The sequence below is a fragment of the Anguilla rostrata genome, chromosome 13 (assembly GCF_018555375.3).
Source record: "Anguilla rostrata isolate EN2019 chromosome 13, ASM1855537v3, whole genome shotgun sequence".
In the NCBI taxonomy this organism is placed as follows: Eukaryota; Metazoa; Chordata; class Actinopteri; order Anguilliformes; family Anguillidae; genus Anguilla; species Anguilla rostrata.
The window spans coordinates 3,758,796-3,783,843 of NC_057945.1; the positions used below are offsets into that span (position 1 = coordinate 3,758,796).

The 25,048-nt window shown below is 46.8% G+C and overlaps 1 protein-coding gene across 3 annotated transcripts in view; it reads left to right on the forward strand.

The window, feature by feature from the left end:
- Positions 1 to 25,048, forward strand: part of LOC135237978 (zinc finger E-box-binding homeobox 2-like) — a 59,993-nt gene that overhangs the window by 12,483 nt on the left and 22,462 nt on the right. The window contains exon 1 of one of the 3 annotated variants that reach the window (XM_064305579.1): positions 13,643 to 13,870. The exons of 1 other annotated variant lie outside the window; for it this stretch is intronic. The gene's annotated coding sequence lies outside the window, so the exon portion shown is untranslated. Of the gene's footprint in view, positions 1 to 13,642; positions 13,871 to 19,449; positions 19,691 to 25,048 lie in introns of those variants that run through there. One more of the 3 variants, XM_064305580.1, reaches the window with a different exon arrangement.

Here is a 25,048-nt window from a genome sequence, read left to right on the forward strand (position 1 = left end):
AGGACCAAAGAAGTGTCACTGGCAGTAAAGCAGGCCATCATGAGGCTGACAAATCGGACTAAATCAATCAGCCAAAACTCTGGGTGCATCACAATCAACTGTTTGGTACATTCTTAAGAAGCAAGAATGTTTTGGTTAGCTCAGCTATAGCAAACGTCCCGGTAGACCGCATAAGACCACTGCAGTGGATGACCAAGCAATACTTTCAATTGCGAAGAAAAACCCCCTTTCAACTGTCGAACAGATCAAGAACACTCTCCAGGATGTGGACATAGATGTGTCAAAGCCGAACTTAAAGAGAAGACTACCCCAGTGTAATGTCAGATATAGGATTCACCACAAGATGGAAACCACGGGGAAACCTCAAGAACAGAATGGCCAGAGTAGTTAGAGTTTGCTAAAAAGTACATTTGAATAACTGTAGAGTTCCAGAACAAAGTCTGTCTTATGGACAGATGAGATGAGTATTAACCTGTACCAAACTTGTGAAACAGGGTGGAGATAATGTTATGGCTTGGGCATATATGGCTGCCACTGGAACTGGCTCACTTGTCTTTATTGGTGATGTGACTGCTGACAGCAGCAGCAGGATGAATTCTCCAGTAAACAGAAGCATGCTGTCTGCCTAGATCCAGTCACATGCCTCAAAACCCACTGAACAGCGTTTCACCATGAAGCAGCACAGTGACCCAGAATGCATTGCTAAAGAAACCAAGGGGTTTTTCGGAGTCAGAAGGTGACTGCAGCGGGATGACATCACACGATGGCGGGTGACATCGTACAGTTCCCACGCTCCTCTGTGCTCTTCAGTGATTATCGCTGTGCACTGTGCATAGAAAGCGCTCGGCGAGTGAAGCTCTTACGTGTCTGAGCTGGGGACAGTTTGTGACTGTAGTTCACGCCGTAGCTGTTCCCCTCCAGTTGGTGTTGACCGCGGCGTGTCGTGGTCTGCACGGTTTCCTTTCTGTCGGCAACAAATTTAGGCCTTGGAAATGAGGTGTGTGGAAAACCCGGAGTGCCCTATGACCCTCAGGACTGGGGTCTGACACCCCTCACTTAACGCCACTCACTAACTGCTTACAGTCTGCAGTCCTATAGTCTAATGCTTCTCAAATTCTGTCCTGGGGTACCCCTGCGTATGCTGATTTTTGGTCCTGGGGTACCCCTGTGTATGCTGGTTTTTGGTCCTGGGGTACCCCTGTGCATGCTGGTTTTCGGTCCTGGGATACCCCTGTGTATGCTAGTTTTCGTCCCTGGGGTACCCCTGTCTGTGCCGGATTTGGTCCTGGGGTATCCCTGTGTATGCTGGTTTTCATTCCTGGGGTATCCCTGTGTATGCTTGTTTTCATTCACGGGGTATCCCTGTGTATGCTGGTTTCAGTCCTGGGGTATCCCTGTGTCATGCTTTTCAGTAGCAGGTAGTACCCTGTCTGATTCGGTCGGTCCCAGGTGCACACTGTGTTGCTGTTGTTGGTACCTGCTGCCCTGTGGGGCTGCCGGCTTTCGGTCCTGGGGTACCCCTGTGTGTGCCGGTTTCGGTCCTGGGGTATCCCTGTGTGTGCTGGTTTTGGTCCTGCGGTACCCCTGTGTATGCCGGTTTCGGTCCTGGGGGACCCCTGTGTCAGTGCTTCTGTCATGAGGGCCAGGTTTGAGTATCCCTGCTCTAGATTCGGGGGCCACAGTGTGCACATCTTTCTGCTGTTAACGTTCAGGTGGAACCAGAACCTGGCCACACTGTGGGGACTCCAGGCTTGCGTGAACACACATCGAGGGGCCCAGGTTGGCGCGGTCCCCGTGAGGACAGGGGGGGTCAGACCGGCCCAGCGTGCGGGTTTGGAGCACGGAAGAGCCGGAGCTCGGGAGCGGGCGCTGGAGAGGGGGAAGCGCCGGCAGCCGCCAGCTCTCCCGCCATCGGCCCAGCCGTGGAAATTCTGCCAGCGGGCGGGGCCTGCGGAAAGACGCTGATTTAATCTCCTGGTCCGCCCCCCCGCGAGGCTGGGAAGATGGAAGCGGAAGCGGCCCTCCTGAGATCTGGCCAGGCGGCGGTAATCCAGCGGGACGTCCTGTGGTCCCGGGCCCGCTCTCCAATGTTTCGTTCCGTCACGCTCCGGGTCGTTTTCCGTACACAGAGCTGCGTCTGCGTACACAAACAGGGCGGCGTCTCCGTCTCTGGCTCCGTCCGAGGGTGCGGTTTCGCGCTCGGGGCCAGTTTCAGAGCCGCACGCCGGGGCCAGTGAGCCGGTCCGCGGCGACGCTGCCGCTGTCCATGGGTTCGATTTTTTCCGGTTTCGTCCGGGGAGGCCGCACGGAGCCGGGGGAGGACCTCGGCCTCGCACGCCCCTCCCGCCGTACGCCTCTCTCTCTCCCCCGGGCGGGGAGTGAACAGCGCCCTGCAGCGCGGCAAAACCTCCGCCGTGAAAAATGTCTACCGGCCAATCGCATCAGCTCTGTGCACTGCGCACCTCTGTCAGAGGTGAAGGTAGCCATTCAAACATGAACTCTGTACACTGTATATGCTCCCGAATAACGTGAAGTCGTTAACAGCATGAAAGTAATGTTTTGAGCCTGTTGGGTTCTCATCAGTCTGATTGAGACGACACTTCCTGGTGTTAATAAATTCACATTGTTCAGGAGCGTATACAGTGTGTGGACTCCTTTTCACTCGGTCCATTTTCCATTTCAGCACCCGTCTGAGTTTATGATGGGGGCGGGGCCTGTGGAATTTGGGCGGGGCCTTTGGAATGGGGGCAGGGCCTGTGGGATGGGGGTGGGGCCTGTGGAACGAGGCCAGAGCCTGTGGAACATGGGTGGGCCTGTTTAATGGGGGCGGGGCCTGTGGAATGGGGGCAGGGCCTGTGGGATGGGGTGGGGCCTGTGGAACGAGGCCAGAGCCTGTGGAACATGGGTGGGGCCTGTGGAATGGGGGCGGGGCCTGTGGAATGGGCAGCCGGGATGGGGTGGGCGGAAGCAGAGATTGTGGAATGGGGGCGGGGCCTGTTTAATGGCGGCAGGGCCTGTGGAATGGGGGCCGGGCCTGTGGGATGGGGGTGGGGCCTGTGGAACAAGGCCAGAGCCTGTGGAACATGGGTGGGGCCTGTGGAATGGGGGCGGGGCCTGTGTAACGGGGCGGGGCCTGTGAAAAAGGCCAAGCTGTGGACGGGTGGCCTGTGGAATGGGGGCGGGGCGTGTACGGGGCCTGTGAACGTGGGGTAGCTGTGGGGTGGGGGTTTGACGGATTAGTCGTTCCACGCTGCCGGTCTCATGCCCTTTGGCGGAGACAGAGCAGAGTCATGTTCCGGGCATCTCTCAGACAGCCAGGGGAACCACAGGTCGAGTGTAGGAAGTTAATTACGTTAATTACGAGTAATAACAGAACTGCGGTCGAAGATGCAGTCTCTCCGTCGTTCAAGCGCTGATTGGCTGGTAGGTGTGAGAACGTGTGGGGCTCAGATCCCTCATCCCTGGGTACGAGCGGTGGGGGAGTAAGGGGGGGGGAGGGGGGCAGTCCTCCACCCCCAGCCTGTGCTGTCACCACCCTTCCACTCCCCCCCCCCCCCCAAGTGCCTTAGTTCCACTGACGCCACACACTTCTTCCAGTCCCGCACGCTCCCCCCCCCCTCCCCCCCCCAAAACCACTTCAAACAGGGCCATCAAAGACTCGTGGCCAGCGTACCTTCTGCTTCAACTTACTGCTGTTCTAATCCCACTCACAAGGCCCGTTTTCCTCTTGTGATATACATCAAAAGACCCTCTTAAATTCAACTTTGCTTTTTATAAACCCTCCTCTTTTCTCATTGGGTTTTATTCTCGTACTGTTTAGTTCCCTGTTTCTGCAGAGAGGATGTTGGTCCAGTGGCACACACACACTCACACACACACACGCGTGCAGACACTTACACACACAACGGCACACATGTACACACACACACACACACTTACACAGACAACGGCACACATGCATACACACACACACACACACACACACACACACTTACACAGACAACGGCACACATGCATACACACACACATGCCCACACACACACACACACACACTTACACAGACAACGGCACACACACACACACACACACATACCTGCACACACCGTGCGACTGTTCGACTGGGTTACATCCCGTGGGGGTGGGGGGGGGAAGGGGGGGGTGGTTTTTAAAACATTCAAAGGAATGCGTTAAATTGTCTCTTTAATCGTTTCACATTGTAAATCTGTTGTTTTTTGCCGTGAGTTCTTTTGCCATTCGCTCACACAACCGTAGAGAGAGAAGGAAGTGGCTTACTACTCATCCTGTACTTTCCCAGCAGAAAATCAAGTCGACTACATTTCTACACTCTAGAGGTACCTGCAGTTATTAGTCCATGGTCATGTTCAGCTGAATGGGTTTATAAGAAGGCACTGGCAGAGGTGCGTTCAAGTTCAGCGAACAGAGGTGAACGTTCGTGGCAAACATGTTTTCTTTAAACAGTTAAAAAATAAACATAAACAGACATGGCGACGAGAGCGTTTGTACTCACAGCCGCTTCTGTGATCATCGATGATAAAAAAATAAACAGTAGTTAGCTAGCGAACAATAATAACATTGGCCAGCGTTAGCAATAACATTATTGAAAAAACTGATCACACTTAACGGCATCTTCACTTGAAATACCCATTTGGGAACATTTCCCTCAGTCCAGCATCCATTTTTGTTCGCCGCAAACTACCTTTTCAGACCGTTCGCTTATGCTTGCAAACGTTCACGGCGAACACAAAGCTAACGTAAAAAAGTTTGAAATAGTTTGCAAACGTTTGCAAACGTTCGCCTTGTTCGCTGAACTTGAACGCACCTCTGTTTGCGTTCTGTCAAGGGCTAATACACGTCCAAGTCAATCAGAGAATTCCAGTTTGCGCCTAACTGGTAGCGATGCTAAGCATTCACTGTCTGTCTGAGCGATGCTTTAATGGCAGGAAACATGGTGCACATTCTGAAACAGGTGAGACTGACACAGTTTGTCATTTTTACATATAAAATACCAAAGTATATACTTCAGTGTAGCTTTCCTAAAGCACGTTTGCCAGTTCGCTGACCATAATAGTGCTTTTACAATTTGGGGACCCCTAACAGAGGCTGCAGTTTGGGGCCCTAATTAGAGCACGGAACAGAGCTGCAGTTAGGGGCCCCTAATTAGAACAGGGAACAGGGCTGCAGTTAGGGGCCCCTAATTAGAACAGGGAACAGGGCTGCAGTTAGGGGCCCCTAATTAGGGCAGGGGGCAGGCTGCTCAGACCTTACCTTGGGTCGCTGGATTCTTCTGCTTTTTTATTGAGAGTTAAAGGGTCTGAACCTGAACATTCAGAGCCTTAATGGCCCCCCAGTGCATGGTCAGCTCTACGCTTACTAAGCCTGATTAATCAGTTATGCGGTTATGGGTCCAAGAAGCTAAAACATGGCTGGCACTGCAGGTCCCCAACCCTGCTGCATGAAACGGCAGATCTGCTGGGCTCAGATCCGGGTGCAATGCAATAAGAATCCAGGAGGTGGCGCCTAGTCTGTTTGCAACAGGAGTGGGTGCACGCAGAAACGGCAGGACTCGTGAGTTAGAGCAGAACGTGGCCTGCGCATGGCCACTGAAAATAGATCAGCCAATCAGAGGGGAAGTGAGAGGGGGTCAAAGGATTACTCTGCAGCTAAAGAGGCCACACCAGAGTCTGATCTTCAGCTACAGTATCCAGGAAGAGTAACTACAGGTGACTGATTTTAGTGGCAATACTCCACTGGTAGCAATACTCCACCGGTAACAGAGGGCTGCCCAGCCCTGTTCCTGGAGGTCTACCGTCCTGGAGGTTTACACTCCAACCCTAACAAAGCACACCTCACTCAACAGCCAGAGATCTGATTGAGCTGAAAATGAGTAGAGTCACATGTGCCAAATTGGATTTGCAATGAAAGCCTACAGGACGGTAGATCTCCAGGAACTGGGTGCAGTCCTGCTGTAACCTAATATTAAAGGCCCTTGATTATATAGATGCCTCGTTCCAAAGCCCAGTCGAATTCTTGTGGCACACACAGTGAGGGACTGAAAGAGATGTGCAGCTAACTAAATAACTTTTTAAAATGTTTTTTATGTTGTAGAAAGTTGTGTTCTAATTTTGTAGGGTCACAAACATTACATATTGTTATTTATACTACATTATACATTAATAAGAAACCCTGTTTTCCTATGTTAAAAATGGAAGTGCTATCTGAAACTATTTACAAATGAAGCTGGAAAGTTGTGGTTTGTTTAAAAAACAAAAAGTTTCTATAGTGTTATGAGCTGCCCCCAACCAAATCACAACATTACACAAATTTACTGAAAATTTTTTTTTTTTCAATTTAAAAAGTTGCAAGAACTTCCATAGACCTGGGCAATTTGTTTGTGTTTTGCATGACAATAATAATAATAACAATAACAATGATATGTTTATTAACCAAAACAACAATGATATTATTATTATGAATATTATTCTTATTATTATTATTATTATTGTTGTTGTTGTTTTATTATTATTATTGTTGTTGTTATTATTATTTTATTATTATTATTTTAATAATAATAACAACAATAATAATAATAATAATAAATAACAAATAACAAATAACAAATAATAATAATAATAATAATAATAATAAATAACAAATAACAAATAATAATAATAATAATAATAATAATAATAATAATAATAGGCCACTGCAGGTCTCAGAAAGCAGAGGTCGCGCGCAGGAGCCGTTAGGTCACATAGGATGCGAAAAACGGGCGAAGTGTCGGTAGGCCGTCGGACGGGAGGAAGGTAGGATCTCTGCTGCTCATTTTGGGGGAAGTACCCGCACAAACGCCCGCCCTGGGTGACTCACATACGCATCCCAGCTGTCCCTACACCCCCTCCCCCCCCCCGCCCCCCACCACCCCCTGCAGTGCCGGGAAGGCCCCTGTTTACCAGGTACACATTTACATGCACACACACACACCGTCAGCTTACAGTAAGTGCAGAGCGCGAGCGCAGCATCCAGCAACTTACTGTCAGACTGACTGAGCGAAGAAGCGTTGTGACGATGCTCTTTTTTTACAAAGCGTGGTCACCAGCGCACGGATTATTCAGCCCAGCGTGGAGTAAACGGGGGTAAAATGTGTTGACTGTACTTCCTCTGAAAGTATCTTTCCTCGTAACACCAAATGGGGAATTCAAGGCGAAAACTGTCCCTTTCGCGTGTGTAATGACTAGCCTTTTTTACTCAGTGGAGGTTCTTCTTCAGCCATACACCTCTGTTTTTTCCTGTGTTAAAAGTTCATTTATACGGAAGAGTTTTTTTAAAGACATAATTAGCTTACTGTTGAAGGCTCCTGGCATATTTGCAATGGCATAAAACAGATGTATCAAAGCACAACCTAGAAGTCGCAAACCGAGAATAACGAACACGGGGTTCTCTTTAAAAAACAGTTGGCTGAAATAGATCTGCTATTTAGCGATTCCTATTAAAACTTCAAAACTTTTTTGTGTTCCATGAAATTGTTTTAATATTCAAGAGCCGTCATTGTGTGGTTGAGCACATGCACAACATAAAGACCCACATCAGAGAACTCGAAGACGCAGCAACATTTTCATGTGACAAAAAAAGAAATGAAAAAAACGAATTTTGAGGGAAACTGCACGGGGGTATTTATAGAGCGGTGTGGGAGAACGTGAACTGACACGATGTTAGTGAACTCGAGCTTTGGTTTTTTATTATTCACAGCGCGGTGCCTGCGTGGGTCCCTCCGTACCAGCTGTAGCATTCCAGGCCGGCCCGAATACAGGGGTACAGGATAACGCATCGTTTTCAGATCCTACAAACTAAACTATCCCATCTGCTGGCGGATATGAATTTCGTCTTTTGCCACCTGTAAACATTTAAGAATAGATACGTCCCGTCCTGTATTCGTAGCATAAATAACACAAGAGGTATAGTATGTTTCTGTTGTCTGAGGTGACAGAAGTTTTAAAATAGTACCATGACGTGAGCGAGGCCTGCGTCTGCGTGCGCGGGCCGGCGGTGGTAACCCCTTTATTTAAGAACAATGCAGAAAACACGGCAGTGCCTATTATAACGGGGTGTTAAAGATAGTAGTTCCGCGTAGCAGCATTTGAGGTTTCCATGCCCTTTTAATTTAACTGCTGAGCGTGCAGCAAACTGAAAATGACTTGTGGAGATTTCAATCAAAATTCGGGGAACTCTACCTCGCCTTACCTGACAAGGCCTCTTCCCTTTCACCACCTCAACCCCTGTCTGCTGTAGGTCATTAAGGAGGAACCTATTCTAAAATTAAACCTTTCATTTAACTGTTCAGTTGTTGGACGTCTTTTAAAGGGCAGAGGCTTATTGCACCCATGAAAATGTTGTGTTACCTCTAGTAGAGTTTGTGTGAGTCATCAAATATACTCTGTCAGAGTAAAATTTGTTAGCATTCACGCAATGGCATATTTTTTTTTTTTTGTGTGCATATGATATTTGAGTATACACTAACAGAATTCAGTTCTTATGAAATAATGATAATTGGCAGGTTTAAATGTATTTTTTAGTTAAAGATAAATTGACTGTTATCCTGAAAAAATGCACAATGACCACTGTAATCCCTTTATCAGAAAAAAATGGTTGCACATAGCTAGTGCAGGAAATCATGTACTGAAACAGCTAATTGTAATTTATTTATTTATTTTCAAAAAATGTAGGAATTAAAAAATTCAGAACCTTCAAAAAAATTCAAATCATCACCAAATTTTAGAACTGTGAAATTTGAATCTTCGTAAATGGACTGCATTTATACAGTGCTTTTATCCAAAGCACTTTACAATTGATGCCTCGCATTCACCAGAGCAATTAGGGGTTAGGTGCGTTGCTCATGGACACTTGTGACATGCCCAGGGTGGGGGATCGAACTGGCAATCCTCCGACCGCCAGACAAGCGCTCTTACCTCCTGAGCTATGTCCCCCCGTCATCAAATTTCAGAACTGAAAATCAAATAATAAAATTTAAGAACTTATTATTAAAAACTTCAGTATACCATGAAACAGGAAACCAGCCCATGCCTGCGGTTATATAGTCATAATTCTTAACACAAAAAAACATTCACCTTTGTAACCATCGGAGAGGAGGTGCAAACAGAAAGGTCAGAGAGAAGATGTTGGAATTAAGGCTGTAGCAGCAAACACAACGTGCACACACACACACACACACACACACAAGGGGGTGCACACACACACACACACACACACACACACAAGGGGGTGAACACACACACACACACACACTGTTCACACACACACAAACACACACACACACAAGGGGGTGAACACACACACACACTGTTCACACACACACACAAACACACACACACACACAAGGGGGTGAACACACACACACACTGTTCACACACACACACACACACACACACACACACACAAACACACACACACACACACACAAACACACACTCTCACACACACACACACACACACACACACTGTTCACACACACACATACACACACACACACACACACACTGGCATAAGAAACGAGTGAAATGGCAGCATGTCACCCAAGCAGGGGACAGGGAGAAAGGCAGAGTAATCAGTTCTGCTCTTAATTGTTCAGCTTGATGGCTGATCCTTCCCTTCAGCAGCTCAGGGTGGAGGGATTAGGAGCAGCGTGATGGCTGATCCTGTAGAAACAGCAGCTCAGGGTGGAGGGATCAGGAGCAGTGTGATGGCTGATCCTGTAGAAACAGCAGCTCAGGGTGGAGGGATCAGGAGCAGCGTGATGGCTGATCCTTCTCTTCAGCAGCTCAGGGTGGAGGGATCAGGAGCAGCATGATGGCTGATCCTGTAGAAACAGCAGCTCAGAGTGGAGGGAGCAGGAGCAGTGTGATGGCTGATCCTTCCCTTCAGCAGCTCAGGGTGGAGGGATCAGGAGCAGCGTGATGGCTGATCCTTCCCTTCAGCAGCTCAAGGTGGAGGGATCAGGGGCAGCATGATGGCTGATCCTTCCCTTCAGCAGCTCAGAGTGGAGGGATCAGGAGCAGCGTGATGGCTGATCCTTCCCTTCAGTAGCTCAGGGTGGAGGGATCAGGGGCAGCATGATGGCTGATCCTTCCCTTCAGCAGCTCAGAGTGGAGGGATCAGGAGCAGCGTGATGGCTGATCCTTCCCTTCAGCAGCTCAGGGTGGAGGGATCAGGGGCAGCATGATGGCTGATCCTTCCCTTCAGCAGCTCAGGGTGGAGGGATCGGGAGCAGCGGGGTGCCAGCACTGTGTCCTGACATGACACGAAAATTAGACGAACAAAACCTGAGTCTCTTAAATGCATGACCACTCAAACGTTTGCTTGCTTGCGTGCAAAATGAATCATTACTACATTTTGTTCTTGATATTGGTCCCTCTGTCTTTGTCTCTCTGGCCTTGTTTTCATGTTTCATCGCTGTTTCCTCACTGAGAGCAGAAATGGCTCAAAGACTTGCGATCTGAGCTGTGCTGCATTCTCCCGCGCTGGCCTCGCTGTGCGTGACATCAAGCGCAGCGTTTCCCCTTCAGCAATGAGTCTTTCTGCACAGAGAAGAGAGTTTGGGAGCCTACACACAAGTTCCACGCTGCGCTGCAGAAAACACCAGCGGTGAGAAAACCCACGGGGCGCACGGGAGTCAGAGATCTCACGGGGCACCCACACGCTCACAGGCACCGACGCTTTCCCACAAGAAAACCGTCCAAGGATTTCTGCACTCTTGTTGATTTTAATTTGCTTGAGCGCGGACGTCAGACCACGGTGGCTTTGTACTTTTCTTTTCTTCAACGTTTCCAGACGGGGACACGTATCTGTTACTGAGACAAACTGTAAAAAAAATACGTGTTTTAGCTGCGTGGAGGCCTGTAGATGCATGGATGCAGGCTGTTACCATGGTGATGTACAGACATCTCTCTCTGTGGATGCAGGCTGTTACCGGGGCGATGTACAGACATCTCTCTGTGGATGCAGGCTGTTACCGGGGCGATGTACAGACATCTTTCTGTGGATGCAGGCTGTTACCGGGGCGATGTACAGACATCTCTCTCTGTGGATCCAGGCTGTTACCAGGGTGATGTACAGACATCTCTCTGTGGATGCAGGCTGTTACCATGGTGATGTACAGACATCTCTCTCTGTAGATCCAGGCTGTTACCAGGGTGATGTACAGACATCTCTCTGTGGATGCAGGCTGTTACCGGGGCGATGTACAGACATCTTTCTGTGGATGCAGGCTGTTACCGGGGCGATGTACAGACATCTTTCTGTGGATGCAGGCTGTTACCGGGGCGATGTACAGACATCTTTCTGTGGATGCAGGCTGTTACCGGGGCGATGTACAGACATCTTTCTGTGGATGCAGGCTGTTACCAGGGTGATGTACAGACATCTCTCTGTGGATGCAGGCTGTTACTGGGGCGATGTACAGACATCTTTGTGTGGATGCAGGCTGTTACCGGGGCATCCGTGCATTTGTGCTGCATCACTGGTTGCTGGAGTGTGTTTAGGGAATCCCCCCCTAAACACACTCTGTCATTCTAATATCTGTAGGCAAAGCTGAGGCATGTTCAGCCAGGCACACACATGCACACACACCCACACACACGCACACACTCGCACACACATGCACGCACCCAAACACACACATTCATGCGAGTGTTCGCTCACAGGCACACACATACCCGTACATACTGACTCACACAAATACGCACACTCATACGCGCACATTCAAACACACGTAAGCAGCGACCCGGTGACACATATACGCACACAAATACGCTGAGGTGTGTGACCGTGCCACGCTGTATTGGCAAAGTTTCACTCCATTTTCCCGGAAAGTACCTGTAATGTAATCAACGTCTGGTCAATATAAAAATGACATAATGTGCCCTTTCGTGCCTGTGAGCTCATGGTATAGTCTTTTCTCTCTCTCGTTCTTGCTACTGCGTGACTGAGGTTATCGTGCTGAATGGAAACTTGTGCGCAAAATGAAAGGACCTGAGTAAACATGAAACTAGCGCAATATGTAGATTTTTGTTTTCTGAAAAAAAAAAAAAACACACATAGTGGCAGGTGAAGCATTCTGCGTTGCTGCTGGGCTCCACCGTTCACTCGTCATGCTGGCTAGTTTTCAGGACCAGTTTGTTTGAAGCCCGTTGAGTTGAAGCCCCGCATGTGAGCGTGTGCTCGTCAAATGAAACCCAGTGAAACATTTGCCTTTCATGTCAGTTCCTGCTGGGGTTCCTGGTGTTAATTCCACCCTAGCGCTTCAATGTCTGCCAAAACCTGTCATCTCTGGGGCACTTGAAAAGGCGCAGAACTGACTGTTTTCTGAGGAAATTTTTGCAGTTTGCCTGATTATTCAAGACAGTGATTCTCATTAATTCCATTTCGGCTTCTAAGATCCCTTCCCTTTTTTCCTGGCTTTCCCTTCCAATAGTAACACGAGCTTGAGTGTTTTGGGGTAATGTGGCATTTGTCTTTTAACAGCAACACGACTCATGTGAAAAAAAACAGTATACTAAGCATACTAGATTTTAGACTAGATAGACTTTAATTGTACTTCAATTATTCAAAAGTGTAAAATAGTACACTTCAGTATTCTGAAGTTTAAAATAGTACACTTCAGTATTCTGAAGTGTAAAATAGTACACTTTAGTATTCTGAAGTATAAAATAGTACACTTCAGTATTCCAAAGTGTAAAATAGGACAATTCAGTATTCTGAAGTGTAAAATAGTACACTTCAGTATTCTGAAGTGTAAAATAGTACACTTCAGTATTCTGAAGTTTAAAATAGTACACTTCAGTATTCTGAAGTGTATAATAGGACAATTCAGTATTCTGAAGTGTAAAATAGTACACTTCAGTATTCTGAAGTTTAAAATAGTACACTTCAGTATTCTGAAGTATAAAATAGTACTCTTCAGTATTCTGAAGTGTAGAAAAGTACACTTCAGTATTCTGAAGTGTAAAATAGTACTCTTCAGTATTCTGAAGTGTAAACTAGCACACTTCAGTATTCTGAAGTATAAAATAGTACACTTCAGTATTCTGAAGTGTAAAATAGTACACTTCAGTATTCTGAAGTATAAAATAGTACACTTCAGTATTCTGAAGTGTAGAAAAGTACTCTTCAGTATTCTGAAGTGTAAACTAGCACACTTCAGTATTCTGAAGTATAAAATAGTACACTTCAGTATTCTGAAGTGTAAAATAGTACTCTTCAGTATTCTGAAGTGTAAAATAGTACACTTCAGTATTCTGAAGTATAAAATAGTACAATTCAGTATTCTGAAGTATGAAATAGTACACTTCAGGTATGCTTCAGCATGCTGTTCTCTCGCGTGGGGGGGGGGGGTTAGAGCATGGCTATGTGTTCTGGCACCACAGAACTCCATGGGTGGGGTGAAAAGTGAGAAAAGGACGAGTCACTCATTCGTGAGCCTCTTCCTCATCCTCCTCCTCCTCCTGACTCAGGCCAGGGGGGTTTCCTGGGCCAGTGTCCTTTGCTGGCTGCGCTGTAGCGGGGACGGGGGGGGGAGGCGGGTGTTTGAGGGCAGGGCCCAGGGCCTGTGAGTATTATCGAGTGGGAGGTGCTTGGCTTAGATGTGGTGCCTTCAACTCATTGCCAGAATGTCAAATAGCGGCTTCAAATAATTCCACTTGTGCTTTCATGTTTTCTGCGGCTATCTGATTCCTTAAAACATTTTTTTTTTTTTTTATGAAACCGTTCCTACTGAACGCCTGGCCACGGCAGACTGGCGGGGTACGAGGCGACCTCTTTCTTTGAGAAACCGCGCGAGGTAATTACCAAAGATATTTCCTGCTGCTGCTCTTCTTCGTGTGTTTCTAGAAACCTTGCTGGAGCTGTCGCGAGGATGGCAGTAGCCATCAGCAAATGTCATCAGTCTGCATTCTTTAAAAAAATTAGTTAAGGAAATATATGGTTGTGCCATGATTGTGTTATTATTGACCCTGCTACCAAATAAGATTCATTTATTATCAAATTAACGCGGAACATTCAGTTTGGCTTTCAGAGTGTATATATTTAGTAATTAGGACTGTTATACAAAATTCAGCTTGCTGAATTCATTCTTGGTTTACTGAAGTAACATATTAAAATAATAAAATACAATGCTGCTGCTTCAAAGTTCTGTTCAGGATCAGTTATGATAAACATAATTGCTATGACATTTCATATGGGACATTTAGTCTCTACAATATGAAATGTTATGTTAAAAATAAGCATGGGTATATGTGTTTGGAACTATTTAAAAAGTAGGGAATTCTTCTGTAATGACATAGCACAAACATTTTTATGTTCTTGTATACATCAGTGCCTAACACAGCTACACAGAACTGTTGCATGTTGAAAGTTGAAGTAGCGTTGTTGGAGCTATTCTGGTGAAAATGCAACATAGGCGGGATTGTTGTTTCCTCCAGTCTGAGCGCAGATGAGAACTCAAGTGTCGCATTACATGCCAGAGGCAAAGCTATTGACATTTTTATTTCTTTTTTTTTTTTTTTTTTTTGGGGGGGGGTGGGGGGGTGGTATCTTCATTATGACTAATTATGACTAATCCAGGAAGGTATACGTCTGAATGTTACTTTTACCACCCATCCCACAGAACATCAAACTTCTGCCCCAAAAAAACAACAGTGCACCTCTTTAGGCCTTGCTTCAGAGGTTAAAAAACAACATCGCGTGTATTTAGGCCTAGCTTCAGGATGGTTAAATTCACCTGCGGATCTGAAAGGTATTCAGATGGATTTTCTCAAGCAGAAACGTTCATATATTTTAGACCATTGCTTCAGTGGAATGGTAAAGGAAGGAGTCAAATGGGTTTTCTCGTAGATGTCTGCGTCAGGCCTTACAGAGGATGATTGTCCAAGCGTCCGTTGGGTCAGTGCGTCGTTTGGTTGAGGCCCTGTTGTTAGGTGCGTCTTGAAGATCACAGTGCGTCTGTTGGGTCCGTGGCTCCTGTTGGTTTGGTGGTTTAAGCGTTCCGTGTTGGGTCCGTTGCGGTCCGTGGTCGAGGTCTGTAACGTGGCGTCGCGTGTTGCGGCTGTTGAGGTCGTTTATACTCCATTCTGTGGCGATTAGCCGCTTCGGTTACAGCAGTGCACTGTTTTGACGGCCTGCATCGCTCGTCATCCTCTCGCGCTGCTGAAAACGAAAACACGTTTTCCGCTCACGGCCTAGCCAACGCGTTGGTAACGTTCTCACGCGTTCTGTGGCCGGATCTGAGAAAAGCGTAATGTGGATTTTTTCTTCAGTGCAGAAACGCTTTCATTAATTTTCAATAACCATTGAACTTTCCGAACTGTGTATATGGTGAAAGGAAGTGTGAGTCAAAATGGAGGCTTTTCTTCGTTAGTACGATGGTCTTGTACAGTCAGGCCCTTAACAGTGCGGATGCATTTGGGTCCGTGTGCGGTCCGTGTTGGGTCCGTGTGCGGTCCGTGTTGGGTTTGTGTGCGGTCCGTGTTGGGTTTGTGTGCGGTCCGTGTGCGGTCCGTGTTGGGTCTGTGTGCGGTCCGTGTTGGGTCCGTGTGCGGTCCGTGTGCGGTCTGTGTTGGGTCCGTGTTAGTTGCTCCTATTCTGTGTGCGGCTCCCGCCCCGCTGCTCCGCAGGGCCGCCCGGCGGTGTTTGACGTGCTGCATTCGCCGTGCGTGCATCTCTCTCTGCCGCGCGCGTTTCTCCCGCGCACGTTTCTCCGGGCATCACCGGCGCTCTCAGCCACGCCGTTGGAACGTGTTCTCACGCAGATTCTCGGTGGCCGGTCGTTACCTCTGGAGAGCACAGCAGCGTGATGCCAGCTGACAGAAAATGTGCCCTTTTCAGGGCGCTATGGAGTTTCTAGAGTACACATCACCAGTATCACATGTCTGTGTTACACGCTGTCTCCCTCTGGCACTTTTGATGCTTTTGTGATTGACTGTAGTTTAGGAGAGTTGTGACAGACATATTTATTGATATATTTGTAGTGAATAGGATGAAAGGATGAATTGGAAATATTCAGGCATTTTTGCCATGACTTACTAAGGGATTTGTAAAATAGGGGGAAAAAATCTGTTCTGGTATGGGTCCAGAAAGTTTTCCTTGCAATGAATGTACATTGATTGAATTGACAAAAAGGATTTAAGACAAATTTTCAAATAGCAATTTTACATGTGCCAATTACGGCTTGGTAAAGTCGAAGCACGGAAATGCTGTTTTATCTTAATGTGGCATATTCTTTAGCTACAGTGGTAAGGATCTTAGGCTATTGTCGACTTTTCGTTTTAACTGTCAAATTAACTGACTTGTGAGCATCACAAGTATAACTTTTTAAAGATTTTAAACAGCTTGTCTCGCAGCTACAACATCCTGCCCAACTCAGGAAGGTACAAACCCTTCTGCGTGTAACGTTGACGTGCCCAAAGCTCGTTGGTACTACTTCTGCTCCAGAGTGCAGTGGAACTGCCATTTCACTGGGGACTGCACTTCTGCACCATATAGAATTTAAATGTGAATCTGGCCAGTTAGATTCCGCACCTGAAACTGGTCAGGGTCCCACCCCGATAGCCTGCGCTTTGGGCGAACGCAGCACTCAGCAGCACCCGTGCTTTCGGGTTCCAAGACGATGTCCCGTGTCTCGCGTACCGTATGCGAGCGTGCCTGCGAAAGTGCTGACTCAGCACGGTTCAGTACGGAGACAAATTTGTGGTCAGGTACAGTCTCCAAAAGAAACGAGCTTGAGGTTTTTGGAGTCCGTGGCAGGGATTCTCTGAGGAGGACTCATCAATCGCTGCGTTGCTCTCGCAAAGTGAAAGACTATTCGTTTACTGTCGTATCTTTTAGTGGTGACTCAGAGAAGAGGTTCTGTGCATAGTCAACCCTACTCCAACACTGAAGGGCCTGTCGAACTTAACAAATGTGATCTCATCAAGGGTCAAACTCGGTCCTGGGCCCCCCTGTGCATGCAAACATAATTAAATTTAATATAATTTAACATAGTTAAAATTCATAATCAAATTTTTATTTTATTTTTATTACATACTTTTCATGTTTAGAGGGATTATTTACCCTCTTAAACCACATTATGTCAGAAATAGCTATGAATATTATATGGGAATAAAATTCCCATATTTTTATTGTGCTTATTGTGTTACAAACAATTACATAAAAAGAGGTTCAAATTAAAGACGAAAGGGTGAATCAATAGGCTTCTTAGTGGTGAAAGTGTGGACACAGGGCAACTAACCATCTGGAAGATAATGGAGAATTCAAAGACAAAGCAAATGGTATTGAATCAAACCTGGATTGTGTTAATAAATTTAAGGGAAAAAAGATAAAAGAAATTAAACATGCGTTCAACAACCTAATTAGGAGCCTATTGGTTTACCTCTTGTCTTTCATTTGATCAAAACAAGTTGCCTCTTTTTATGTCATTGTTTGCAATGTAGGACAATAGCAACATGGGAATTTTATACTTCATGGCATGCATAGCTATTTCAGACATAATTTGAGAGGGTAAATAATCCCTCTGAACATGAAAAGCACCCAATTAGGAAAAAATTAGCAGCTTTTTAAAATGATGGGATTGTGATTGTGTTTGGAATGAAAACCGGGATGCACAGGGGGACGGAGTTTGGGATCCACTGCTGTGGGCTGCCCTGGTCGTCCCGCAGCCAGTCGCCTGCACGAGCAGAGAGGCGTTTCCAAGTGTACGGCGGACCCGTTTGAATTAAAGTCAAAGGTTTCAGCTTCGCACATTAGTGCACTTCCTGTAAACATCTTCTTTTCAAACGAGAACGGGACGACGACAGATTAAAATTAGCCTTCTAAAATGAGCGTGTCCGTAAAACTGCTGTCGCCTTCCTCTTTGAGATAGAGAGCAGCAACGTCAACACTAATCAGCTGATTAAAGCTGGAATATTTGTGGGAATTTCGGGAATATCAAGGTAAATGTAACACTAAAAGAAAGCATGTACATTCCCCCCCCCCCCCCCAAAAAAAAAAACTCAAGAATGTGGTGAAAGGGGCTTGTTTCTGATTGGGCGCGCTTGGGCGTGACACTGGGATGTCTGCCCCCCGTGCAGCCAGGAGACTCCACAGCTTCAGTTCCGAACAGGGCCATTTTCTGTCTCTTTGATTGCTCTCTTTGATGAGTCATTCTGTTCGGAAACTCACGGTGCCCAAAGCAAAAAAAATCCAATACCGCCGCGCCGAACGTAAACACCGCGAATGTCGCTGCCGTAGTCGGCGAAGAAGGAGCCCTTGTGGGCGAGCGGCCTTTAACATCAGCGCGGAGAGAGAGAGAGAGGGGGATCGGCGCTCCCGGAGCTCGGTCGCGCCGGCCTCCCGTCCGGCGGCGTCTTCGGGCCGCCAGGGACCCCCCGCTCAGCCTCCCCCCGCCGCTCGCAGATTTATTGGGCCCGCCAGGAATGCGGTCGGAGTCCAAGTAAATAAGTGCGCGCGGCGGATAGCGAAACCCGGCCCTGCTTTAATGGGGGAGCCCGCACCGCGGTGTCGCTCGCCTTCCTGAAAGGGAAAATTAGACTCAATTTGCTGGTAATTTGGACCAGACCCGGCTTGCGCGGATTAGCCTTAGCCTCACGCAGATGGAGGGCTCCGCAGGTCTGATAGTCAAACCTCAACAAGGCTAGCTAAGATATCCCTCGTGTACGCGCCAGTTTGAACGTTCAGGGCTTCTTCTGATGATGCTTTGTATGCCTAGCAGACAGTCAGTTTTGCTTTGTTTTTCATGCTAATTTATGACAGGGGTTCTGAACACTTAATGAAGCTGTGACCCAGCTTCACGAAGTTAGGAACCTAACACGTGCAAGTACGAGATTCAAATGATTTTAACGTGTGTCACTACAGCTGTATGAGTGTTAAGTGCAGCTGCTCATGTACCTAGCACAGTGTGCTCAGTCTGACTGAGCGCGGACGTCTCTGGAGGCTACAGAACCTCCAGGCGGCTGCGTTTCTCGCACATCCCCTCCGTTTGTGAACCTGCAGCGCTAGGCTACCTGAGCCTCAGGTCTGCCTCTGGTCCGACGCACGTTCGCTCTCGCTCTCGCCCCCTCCCTGGGAGATGCAGCGTCAGCCCTGAGGTGTCGAGCTGCACATCTCTGCAGTCATCCTGCGCCGGTGCCACCACCCGCGGTGCACAGTCATAAGTAAAAGGTCAGGCCGTTGGATGGTTGTATGAGTGCGCTGGTGTGTGTGTGTTTTTTTTTTCTTGTTTCTTCAGGCGAAAGAACAACAAACACAGGGCCCTGTGGGTGTTTGACTCATTTTTTGAAAATGGCAGGAGGTCCATGGCGGGGGGGGGGGGGCGGGGCTGGGGGGTTATTGCTCTTCGCTTGTGTTGTCTTCGTCATCACACCTCTGACACGCTCGCAGGTTATTGTTTGTTTCCATCCTCAGAGAGGAGCCACAAAGAGTTAAAGTGAAACTGGCGTGAGTTGTGCTGCACTTCTTAACTGCTATCAGTGCAAACCCCCGGCTTCCCTCCTCGTTCCGAGACCGAATCCTTAATTATGCAATAAAATGATTCATCAAATTTACATGGAGGGACGAGGTGTAAGACGAGCGAACACGTTATGGATGTAGCCGAAGACGTTTCTAACAGGTATTTGGCAAAACATTTCAATTATCAAGATAAACAGATAAACAGATGCTAAAAACTCAATGTGGCAAAGCAGTACTATTTTTAATTTATTGAAGAGTGCGTAGCATTTTTTTTTTTTTTTTTTGTAAATTCACATTTTGTGTTCGTACGTGTTTGTAAATTCTGCAGAAATGATTCGATTATTCGTATGGATACACTATTTGGAACAATAAGCTGTTATCAAACAAAGAAATATAGTCCTGTACATGGATTCTATCTGTGGGAAAATTATTGTGATCATAAATACAGATTTATGGTATTCACGGAAAGCATCTTGTAAAAGTATTTTACAAGATGTTGTCTGAGGAATATTTGTGGGTTTTGGTGTATATTTTTCAGTATTCATACTGCCAATATGCACGGCTGAAATATGACTAATTTACTGATTACATTTGTCAGCCATTACTGCAGTCACTAATAAGAGTGTCCCAACGTGACTAAAAAGATAATATTCAGTTTGATGTGAAATTTTCAATTTGAAAGTTTTTACATTTCTGAATATAATATTAGATTAAACCATGTTTAATGTGCTTTCATCTACCATATATATATATATATATATATATAAATGTGGGGTACTCAAAATGTTTTCCAGATTATATATATATATATATATATATATATATATATATATATATTATATGATATATGCACACACACACATATATGTAAATGTGGGGTACTCAAAATGTTTTCCAGATTATATATATATATATATATTATATATATATATTTTATGTATATATACACATATATATATATGTATATATATATATATATACACATATATATATATGTGTATATATATATATATATATATATATATATATATATATATATATCTGGAAAGAATTTTGAGTACCCCACATTTTTTTGAAGAAGAATTGGGGTTAATCCACCAAATGTTGTTTGTTGAACCCTTCCTAAGCAGAGACGTTATTTTTATTATTTATTTATGGGTATAAACATTTTCTAGTCTATATTATTCAGTGAATGACAATACTGTATTTTTACTATTTTGACTAGTTGTCATTTTCTGCAAATAACTGTTCGGAATGACAGTATTTTTGTTTGAAATGAAAATCAAATGTGGTCAATAGTTCATAAAAGAATATAAAAAGATAGATTTTACTCACACACATATCCGTAAACTGTGAAACTGAAAACTCCATGTGGTCTCTTAATTTTTTACAGAGCTGTATACATACACGTACGCACAAACACACACACATACACACACGCACACACACACACACACACACACACACACACGTACGCACAAACACACACACACATACACACACGCGCACACACACACACACACACACACATGCATCCACTAGGATTCATAATCGTATAATTGATGCATGCTTTAAAAAAGAACATATTTTAAACATTTGGAGTCTGCTGATCATTTTTTCCACCAAGTAAAAGGAATGATTACATTAAATACGACAAAGCTAAATCTGCAATAAATTTACAAGGGATACTTTACAAAGACAATAGATTAAATCACTTGGAAATATAGCAAATGGACTGTCCCACATTCTAAATTGAGCATGTTGCTGAATTTATAACACATACTGCATAAGTTAAGTCTATTTAAGCCTTCCAAAAATGTGTTAAACAATAATAGGACCATTTGGTGCCCATATCTGTGTGGTGATGGTTTTCTCCAGCGATGAAAGATTATTAAATAATGAAAACATACATAAGCATGAGTACTCTGACTGATTGTTTCAATATTTTTGAATATTCCTCAAATATTTTTGAATAACTGGGAAATGCAGAACATTATTATTTCTGTGAATGCAAAATGTGCCATTATTATTATGATGATTGTGATGATGATCCTTAGACATTATTATTTTGAAGACATATTGCTATCATATTTTATTTTAAAAGTATGTATTTATTTTAAGTATTTTTAAAATAATTTCTTCACAATTCGGTATTCTCTCAAAAAATACTTTATGTTTAATGCATAAATATGAAACACTTAAAAGGTGCATGACCCCTGGAGCACAGCAAGGGCCTGGGGCCCTGGGGCAGAGCGGGGGCCTGGTGCAGAGCGGGGGCCTGGGGCCCTGGTGCAGAGTGGGGGCCTGGGGCCCGGGTGCAGAGCGGGGGCCCTGGTGCAGAGTGGGGCCCTGGTGCAGAGCGGGGGCCTGGTGCAGAGTGGGGGCCCTGGTGCAGAGCGGGGCCCTGGTGCAGAGCGGGGGCCCTGGTGCAGAGCGGGGGCCCTGGTGCGGAGCGGGGGCCCTGGTGCAGAGCGAGGGTCTGGGGCCCTGGTGCAGAGTGGGGGCCCTGGTGCAGAGCGAGGGCCTGGGGCCCTGGTGCAGAGCGGAGGCCCTGGTGCAGAGCGGGGGCCCTGGTGCGGAGCGGGGGCCCTGGTGCAGAGTGGGGGCCCTGGTGCAGAGCGGGGGCCCTGGTGCAGAGCGGGGGCCCTGGTGCAGAGCGGGGCCCTGGTGCAGAGCGGGGCCCTGGTGCAGAGCGGGGGCCCTGGTGCAGGGTGGGCCTGGTGCACTGGGGCCCTGGGCAGAGGGGGCCTGGTGCAGGGCGGTGACCCTGGTGCAGGGCGGGGCCTGGGGCTGGTGCAGAGCGGGGGCCCTGGTGCAGGGTGGGGCCCTGGTGCAGAGTGGGGGCCTGGGGCCCTGGGGCAGAGCGGGGGCCTGGTGCAGAGCGGTGGCCCTGGTGCAGAGCGGGGCCCTGGGGCAGAGCGGGGGCCCTGGTGCAGAGCGGGGGCCCTGGTGCAGAGCGGGGCCCTGGGGCAGAGTGGGGTCCTGGTGCAGAGGGGGCCCTGGTGCAGAGCGGGGCCCTGGTGCAGAGTGGGGGCCCTGGTGCAGAGTGGGGCCCTGGTGCAGAGCGGGGGCCCTGGGCAGAGCGGGGGCCCTGGTGCAGAGTAGGGGCCCTGGTGCAGAGCAGGGGTCTGGTGCAGAGCGGGGGCCCTGGTGCAGAGCGGGGGCCCTGGTGCGGAGCGGGGGCCCTGATGCAGAGTGGGGCCCTGGTGCAGAGCGGCGGCCCTGGTGCAGAGTGGGACCCTGGTGCAGAGCGGCGGCCCTGGTGCAGAGTGGGGCCCTGGTGCAGAGCAGGGGCCTGGTGCAGAGCGGGGCCCTGGTGCAGAGTGGGGGCCCTGGTGCAGAGTGGGGCCCTGGTGCGGAGCGGGGGCCGGGGGCTGCAGACTCAGAATGAAACTAGCTCGGTCGAAGGCGCCCTGGTCTCGGCGTGGAGTTAGTCAGCTGGGTCTCTCCCACACGGAGGCCCCCGACCGCGCAGGCAGCTGTGCCGAGACTCCGCTTGCTCACTATTCCGCCGTCTATGCTCTTTCCACGTAGGTACTGAACCACACCACGCCGTTCTCTGAAGCCAGTGGAACAGCGCGGGTGTCTGTTCCAGTATGGGCTTGGTTCGGTACCCGGGGGGAAAAGCCGTCTCACCGCGTTCAGAGACCCCCGAAATCTGGAGCTCCGCGTGTCCGCCTGGGCTCCGGCGAATATTTCTGTCTCTCGGTTTTAAAAAGAAATATGAGACGGGGCCCAAGTTGTTGTGAATGGCCTTGATTTGAAGGGGCATGGTAATCCTAAGCAGGAATGAGAAAAATGAATTTATTTTCCCTCTACTATTTTCCCGAAATTTAGGCTTTGACTGAATATGTAGAGATTGAATCAAAGCAATATCTAAAGCACATGGTCTCCATAGAGACAGCGCTGCGTACGCCTGCTACTCCACATCACCGCAGTGACATTTCCAATTTTAAAAAATCTCTGCCTTTTATTTATTTCTGCGTTTAAGGGATATTTCCCCTTTGAAAGCGCTTTAGAGCAAAATATAAACTGTCACTTTTGACAGTATTGCCAACATTTTCCCCTTGAAATGAATCATATCATATAAAATTTTGTTAGCAAACACAAACAAATCTGCTGCGAATCAAAATCTACTATTATATTGTTTGAGAAATATAATAACTCTGCAACTCCCAATTTTAGTTTCAGATCACTACTCTGTATGAAAATATTGAGTCATTTAAATGATATATTTGGGCAAAGCAATCATTTCAGGGTGTAGAGAAAAAGTATTTGCCAATTAAATGTCCTTGTCCTGTCAAATATCCATAGTATATGCAGTACATATTTGTAGCTTATAGATGTGTGTGTACATATGCTTTTACAGTACAGTACATCATGTCCCAAAGTGGGAAAACGGTGTCTGAGTCTGAGAACAGAGTTGCAATAGTTTGCATCGCCGCTCTGACTGTAAATTACACAGTTCTCGGAAGGTCTTCGATAGCTCATTCTGTCTGACGACGGTCCTGTGAAAGCAGCAGCCAGCTGTTTGAGCTCGCTCTCCGAGCCTTGCCTCCCACACTGAATTCAGCTTTCAGCCCCAGATAGTTTGTTTGGCGATGATCGTTTTTGAAACGCGCGGTGATTCTGAAACCCCCGGCAGGCAGAGCGTCGCGGGCCTTTTCCCCTGGCTGAATCTCACGAGCGGAGCGCCCGCCGGGTCGTTTCTCACGGGCGCCGTCCGTGTGTTTTATCTGTGTGGTCGTTTTCTGGTGGGAAAACTGTCCCAGAATGCATTATCCTCCATGTGCCGCGGTGTCACCGGTGATCCAACTCCATTTTGATAACCAGATTATTTTTGCCGTGTGCTAATATTAAAAGGATGATTATTTTTGCTGTGTGTTAATATTAAATGGCTGATTATTTTTGCTGTGTGTTGATATTAAATGGCTGATTATTTTTGCCGTGTGTCGATATTAAAGGGATGATTATTTTTTGACGTGTGGTGATATTGAAGGGACTCTTCACTTTCTCGGGTTTCTTAGATTCTGTTTCAGTTTAAGTGTATTTTTACTGATCCGCCCACAGTTTTCATGTGCAATGAATGATAGTTTAGACACTTTTCTCGCGCTGGAGTTTCTGACGGCGTGCTGGCTTTGAAAATGGCTGGAGAGGTGCTTTCAGGAGCTAAAAAATGCACTTCAGGTAACTTCGAGCAGCTTGTGCTGCAATGTCCATGACTGAGGATTTAAACATAGGCCTGTGCCTTTTTAACATACATTTTTGCAAAACGCAAAATATAATATATCATATTTTATGATTTGTTCATTTAATTTGGAATTTCAGTTATCTCACGCCGTTGCGCTTGTTTACATTGTGCTTATTTTATTTTATTTGTAAGTGCAAATAAAAAGTAAAACCTTAAATCCTGTTTAAAGTATTAAATCAGTGTGCTCTCTCTCTATAATTATGCTGAAACACTAAACTAAACAATACTAGTGTTATTGATTTATTTATTTGTAAGGCTAATTCGTTG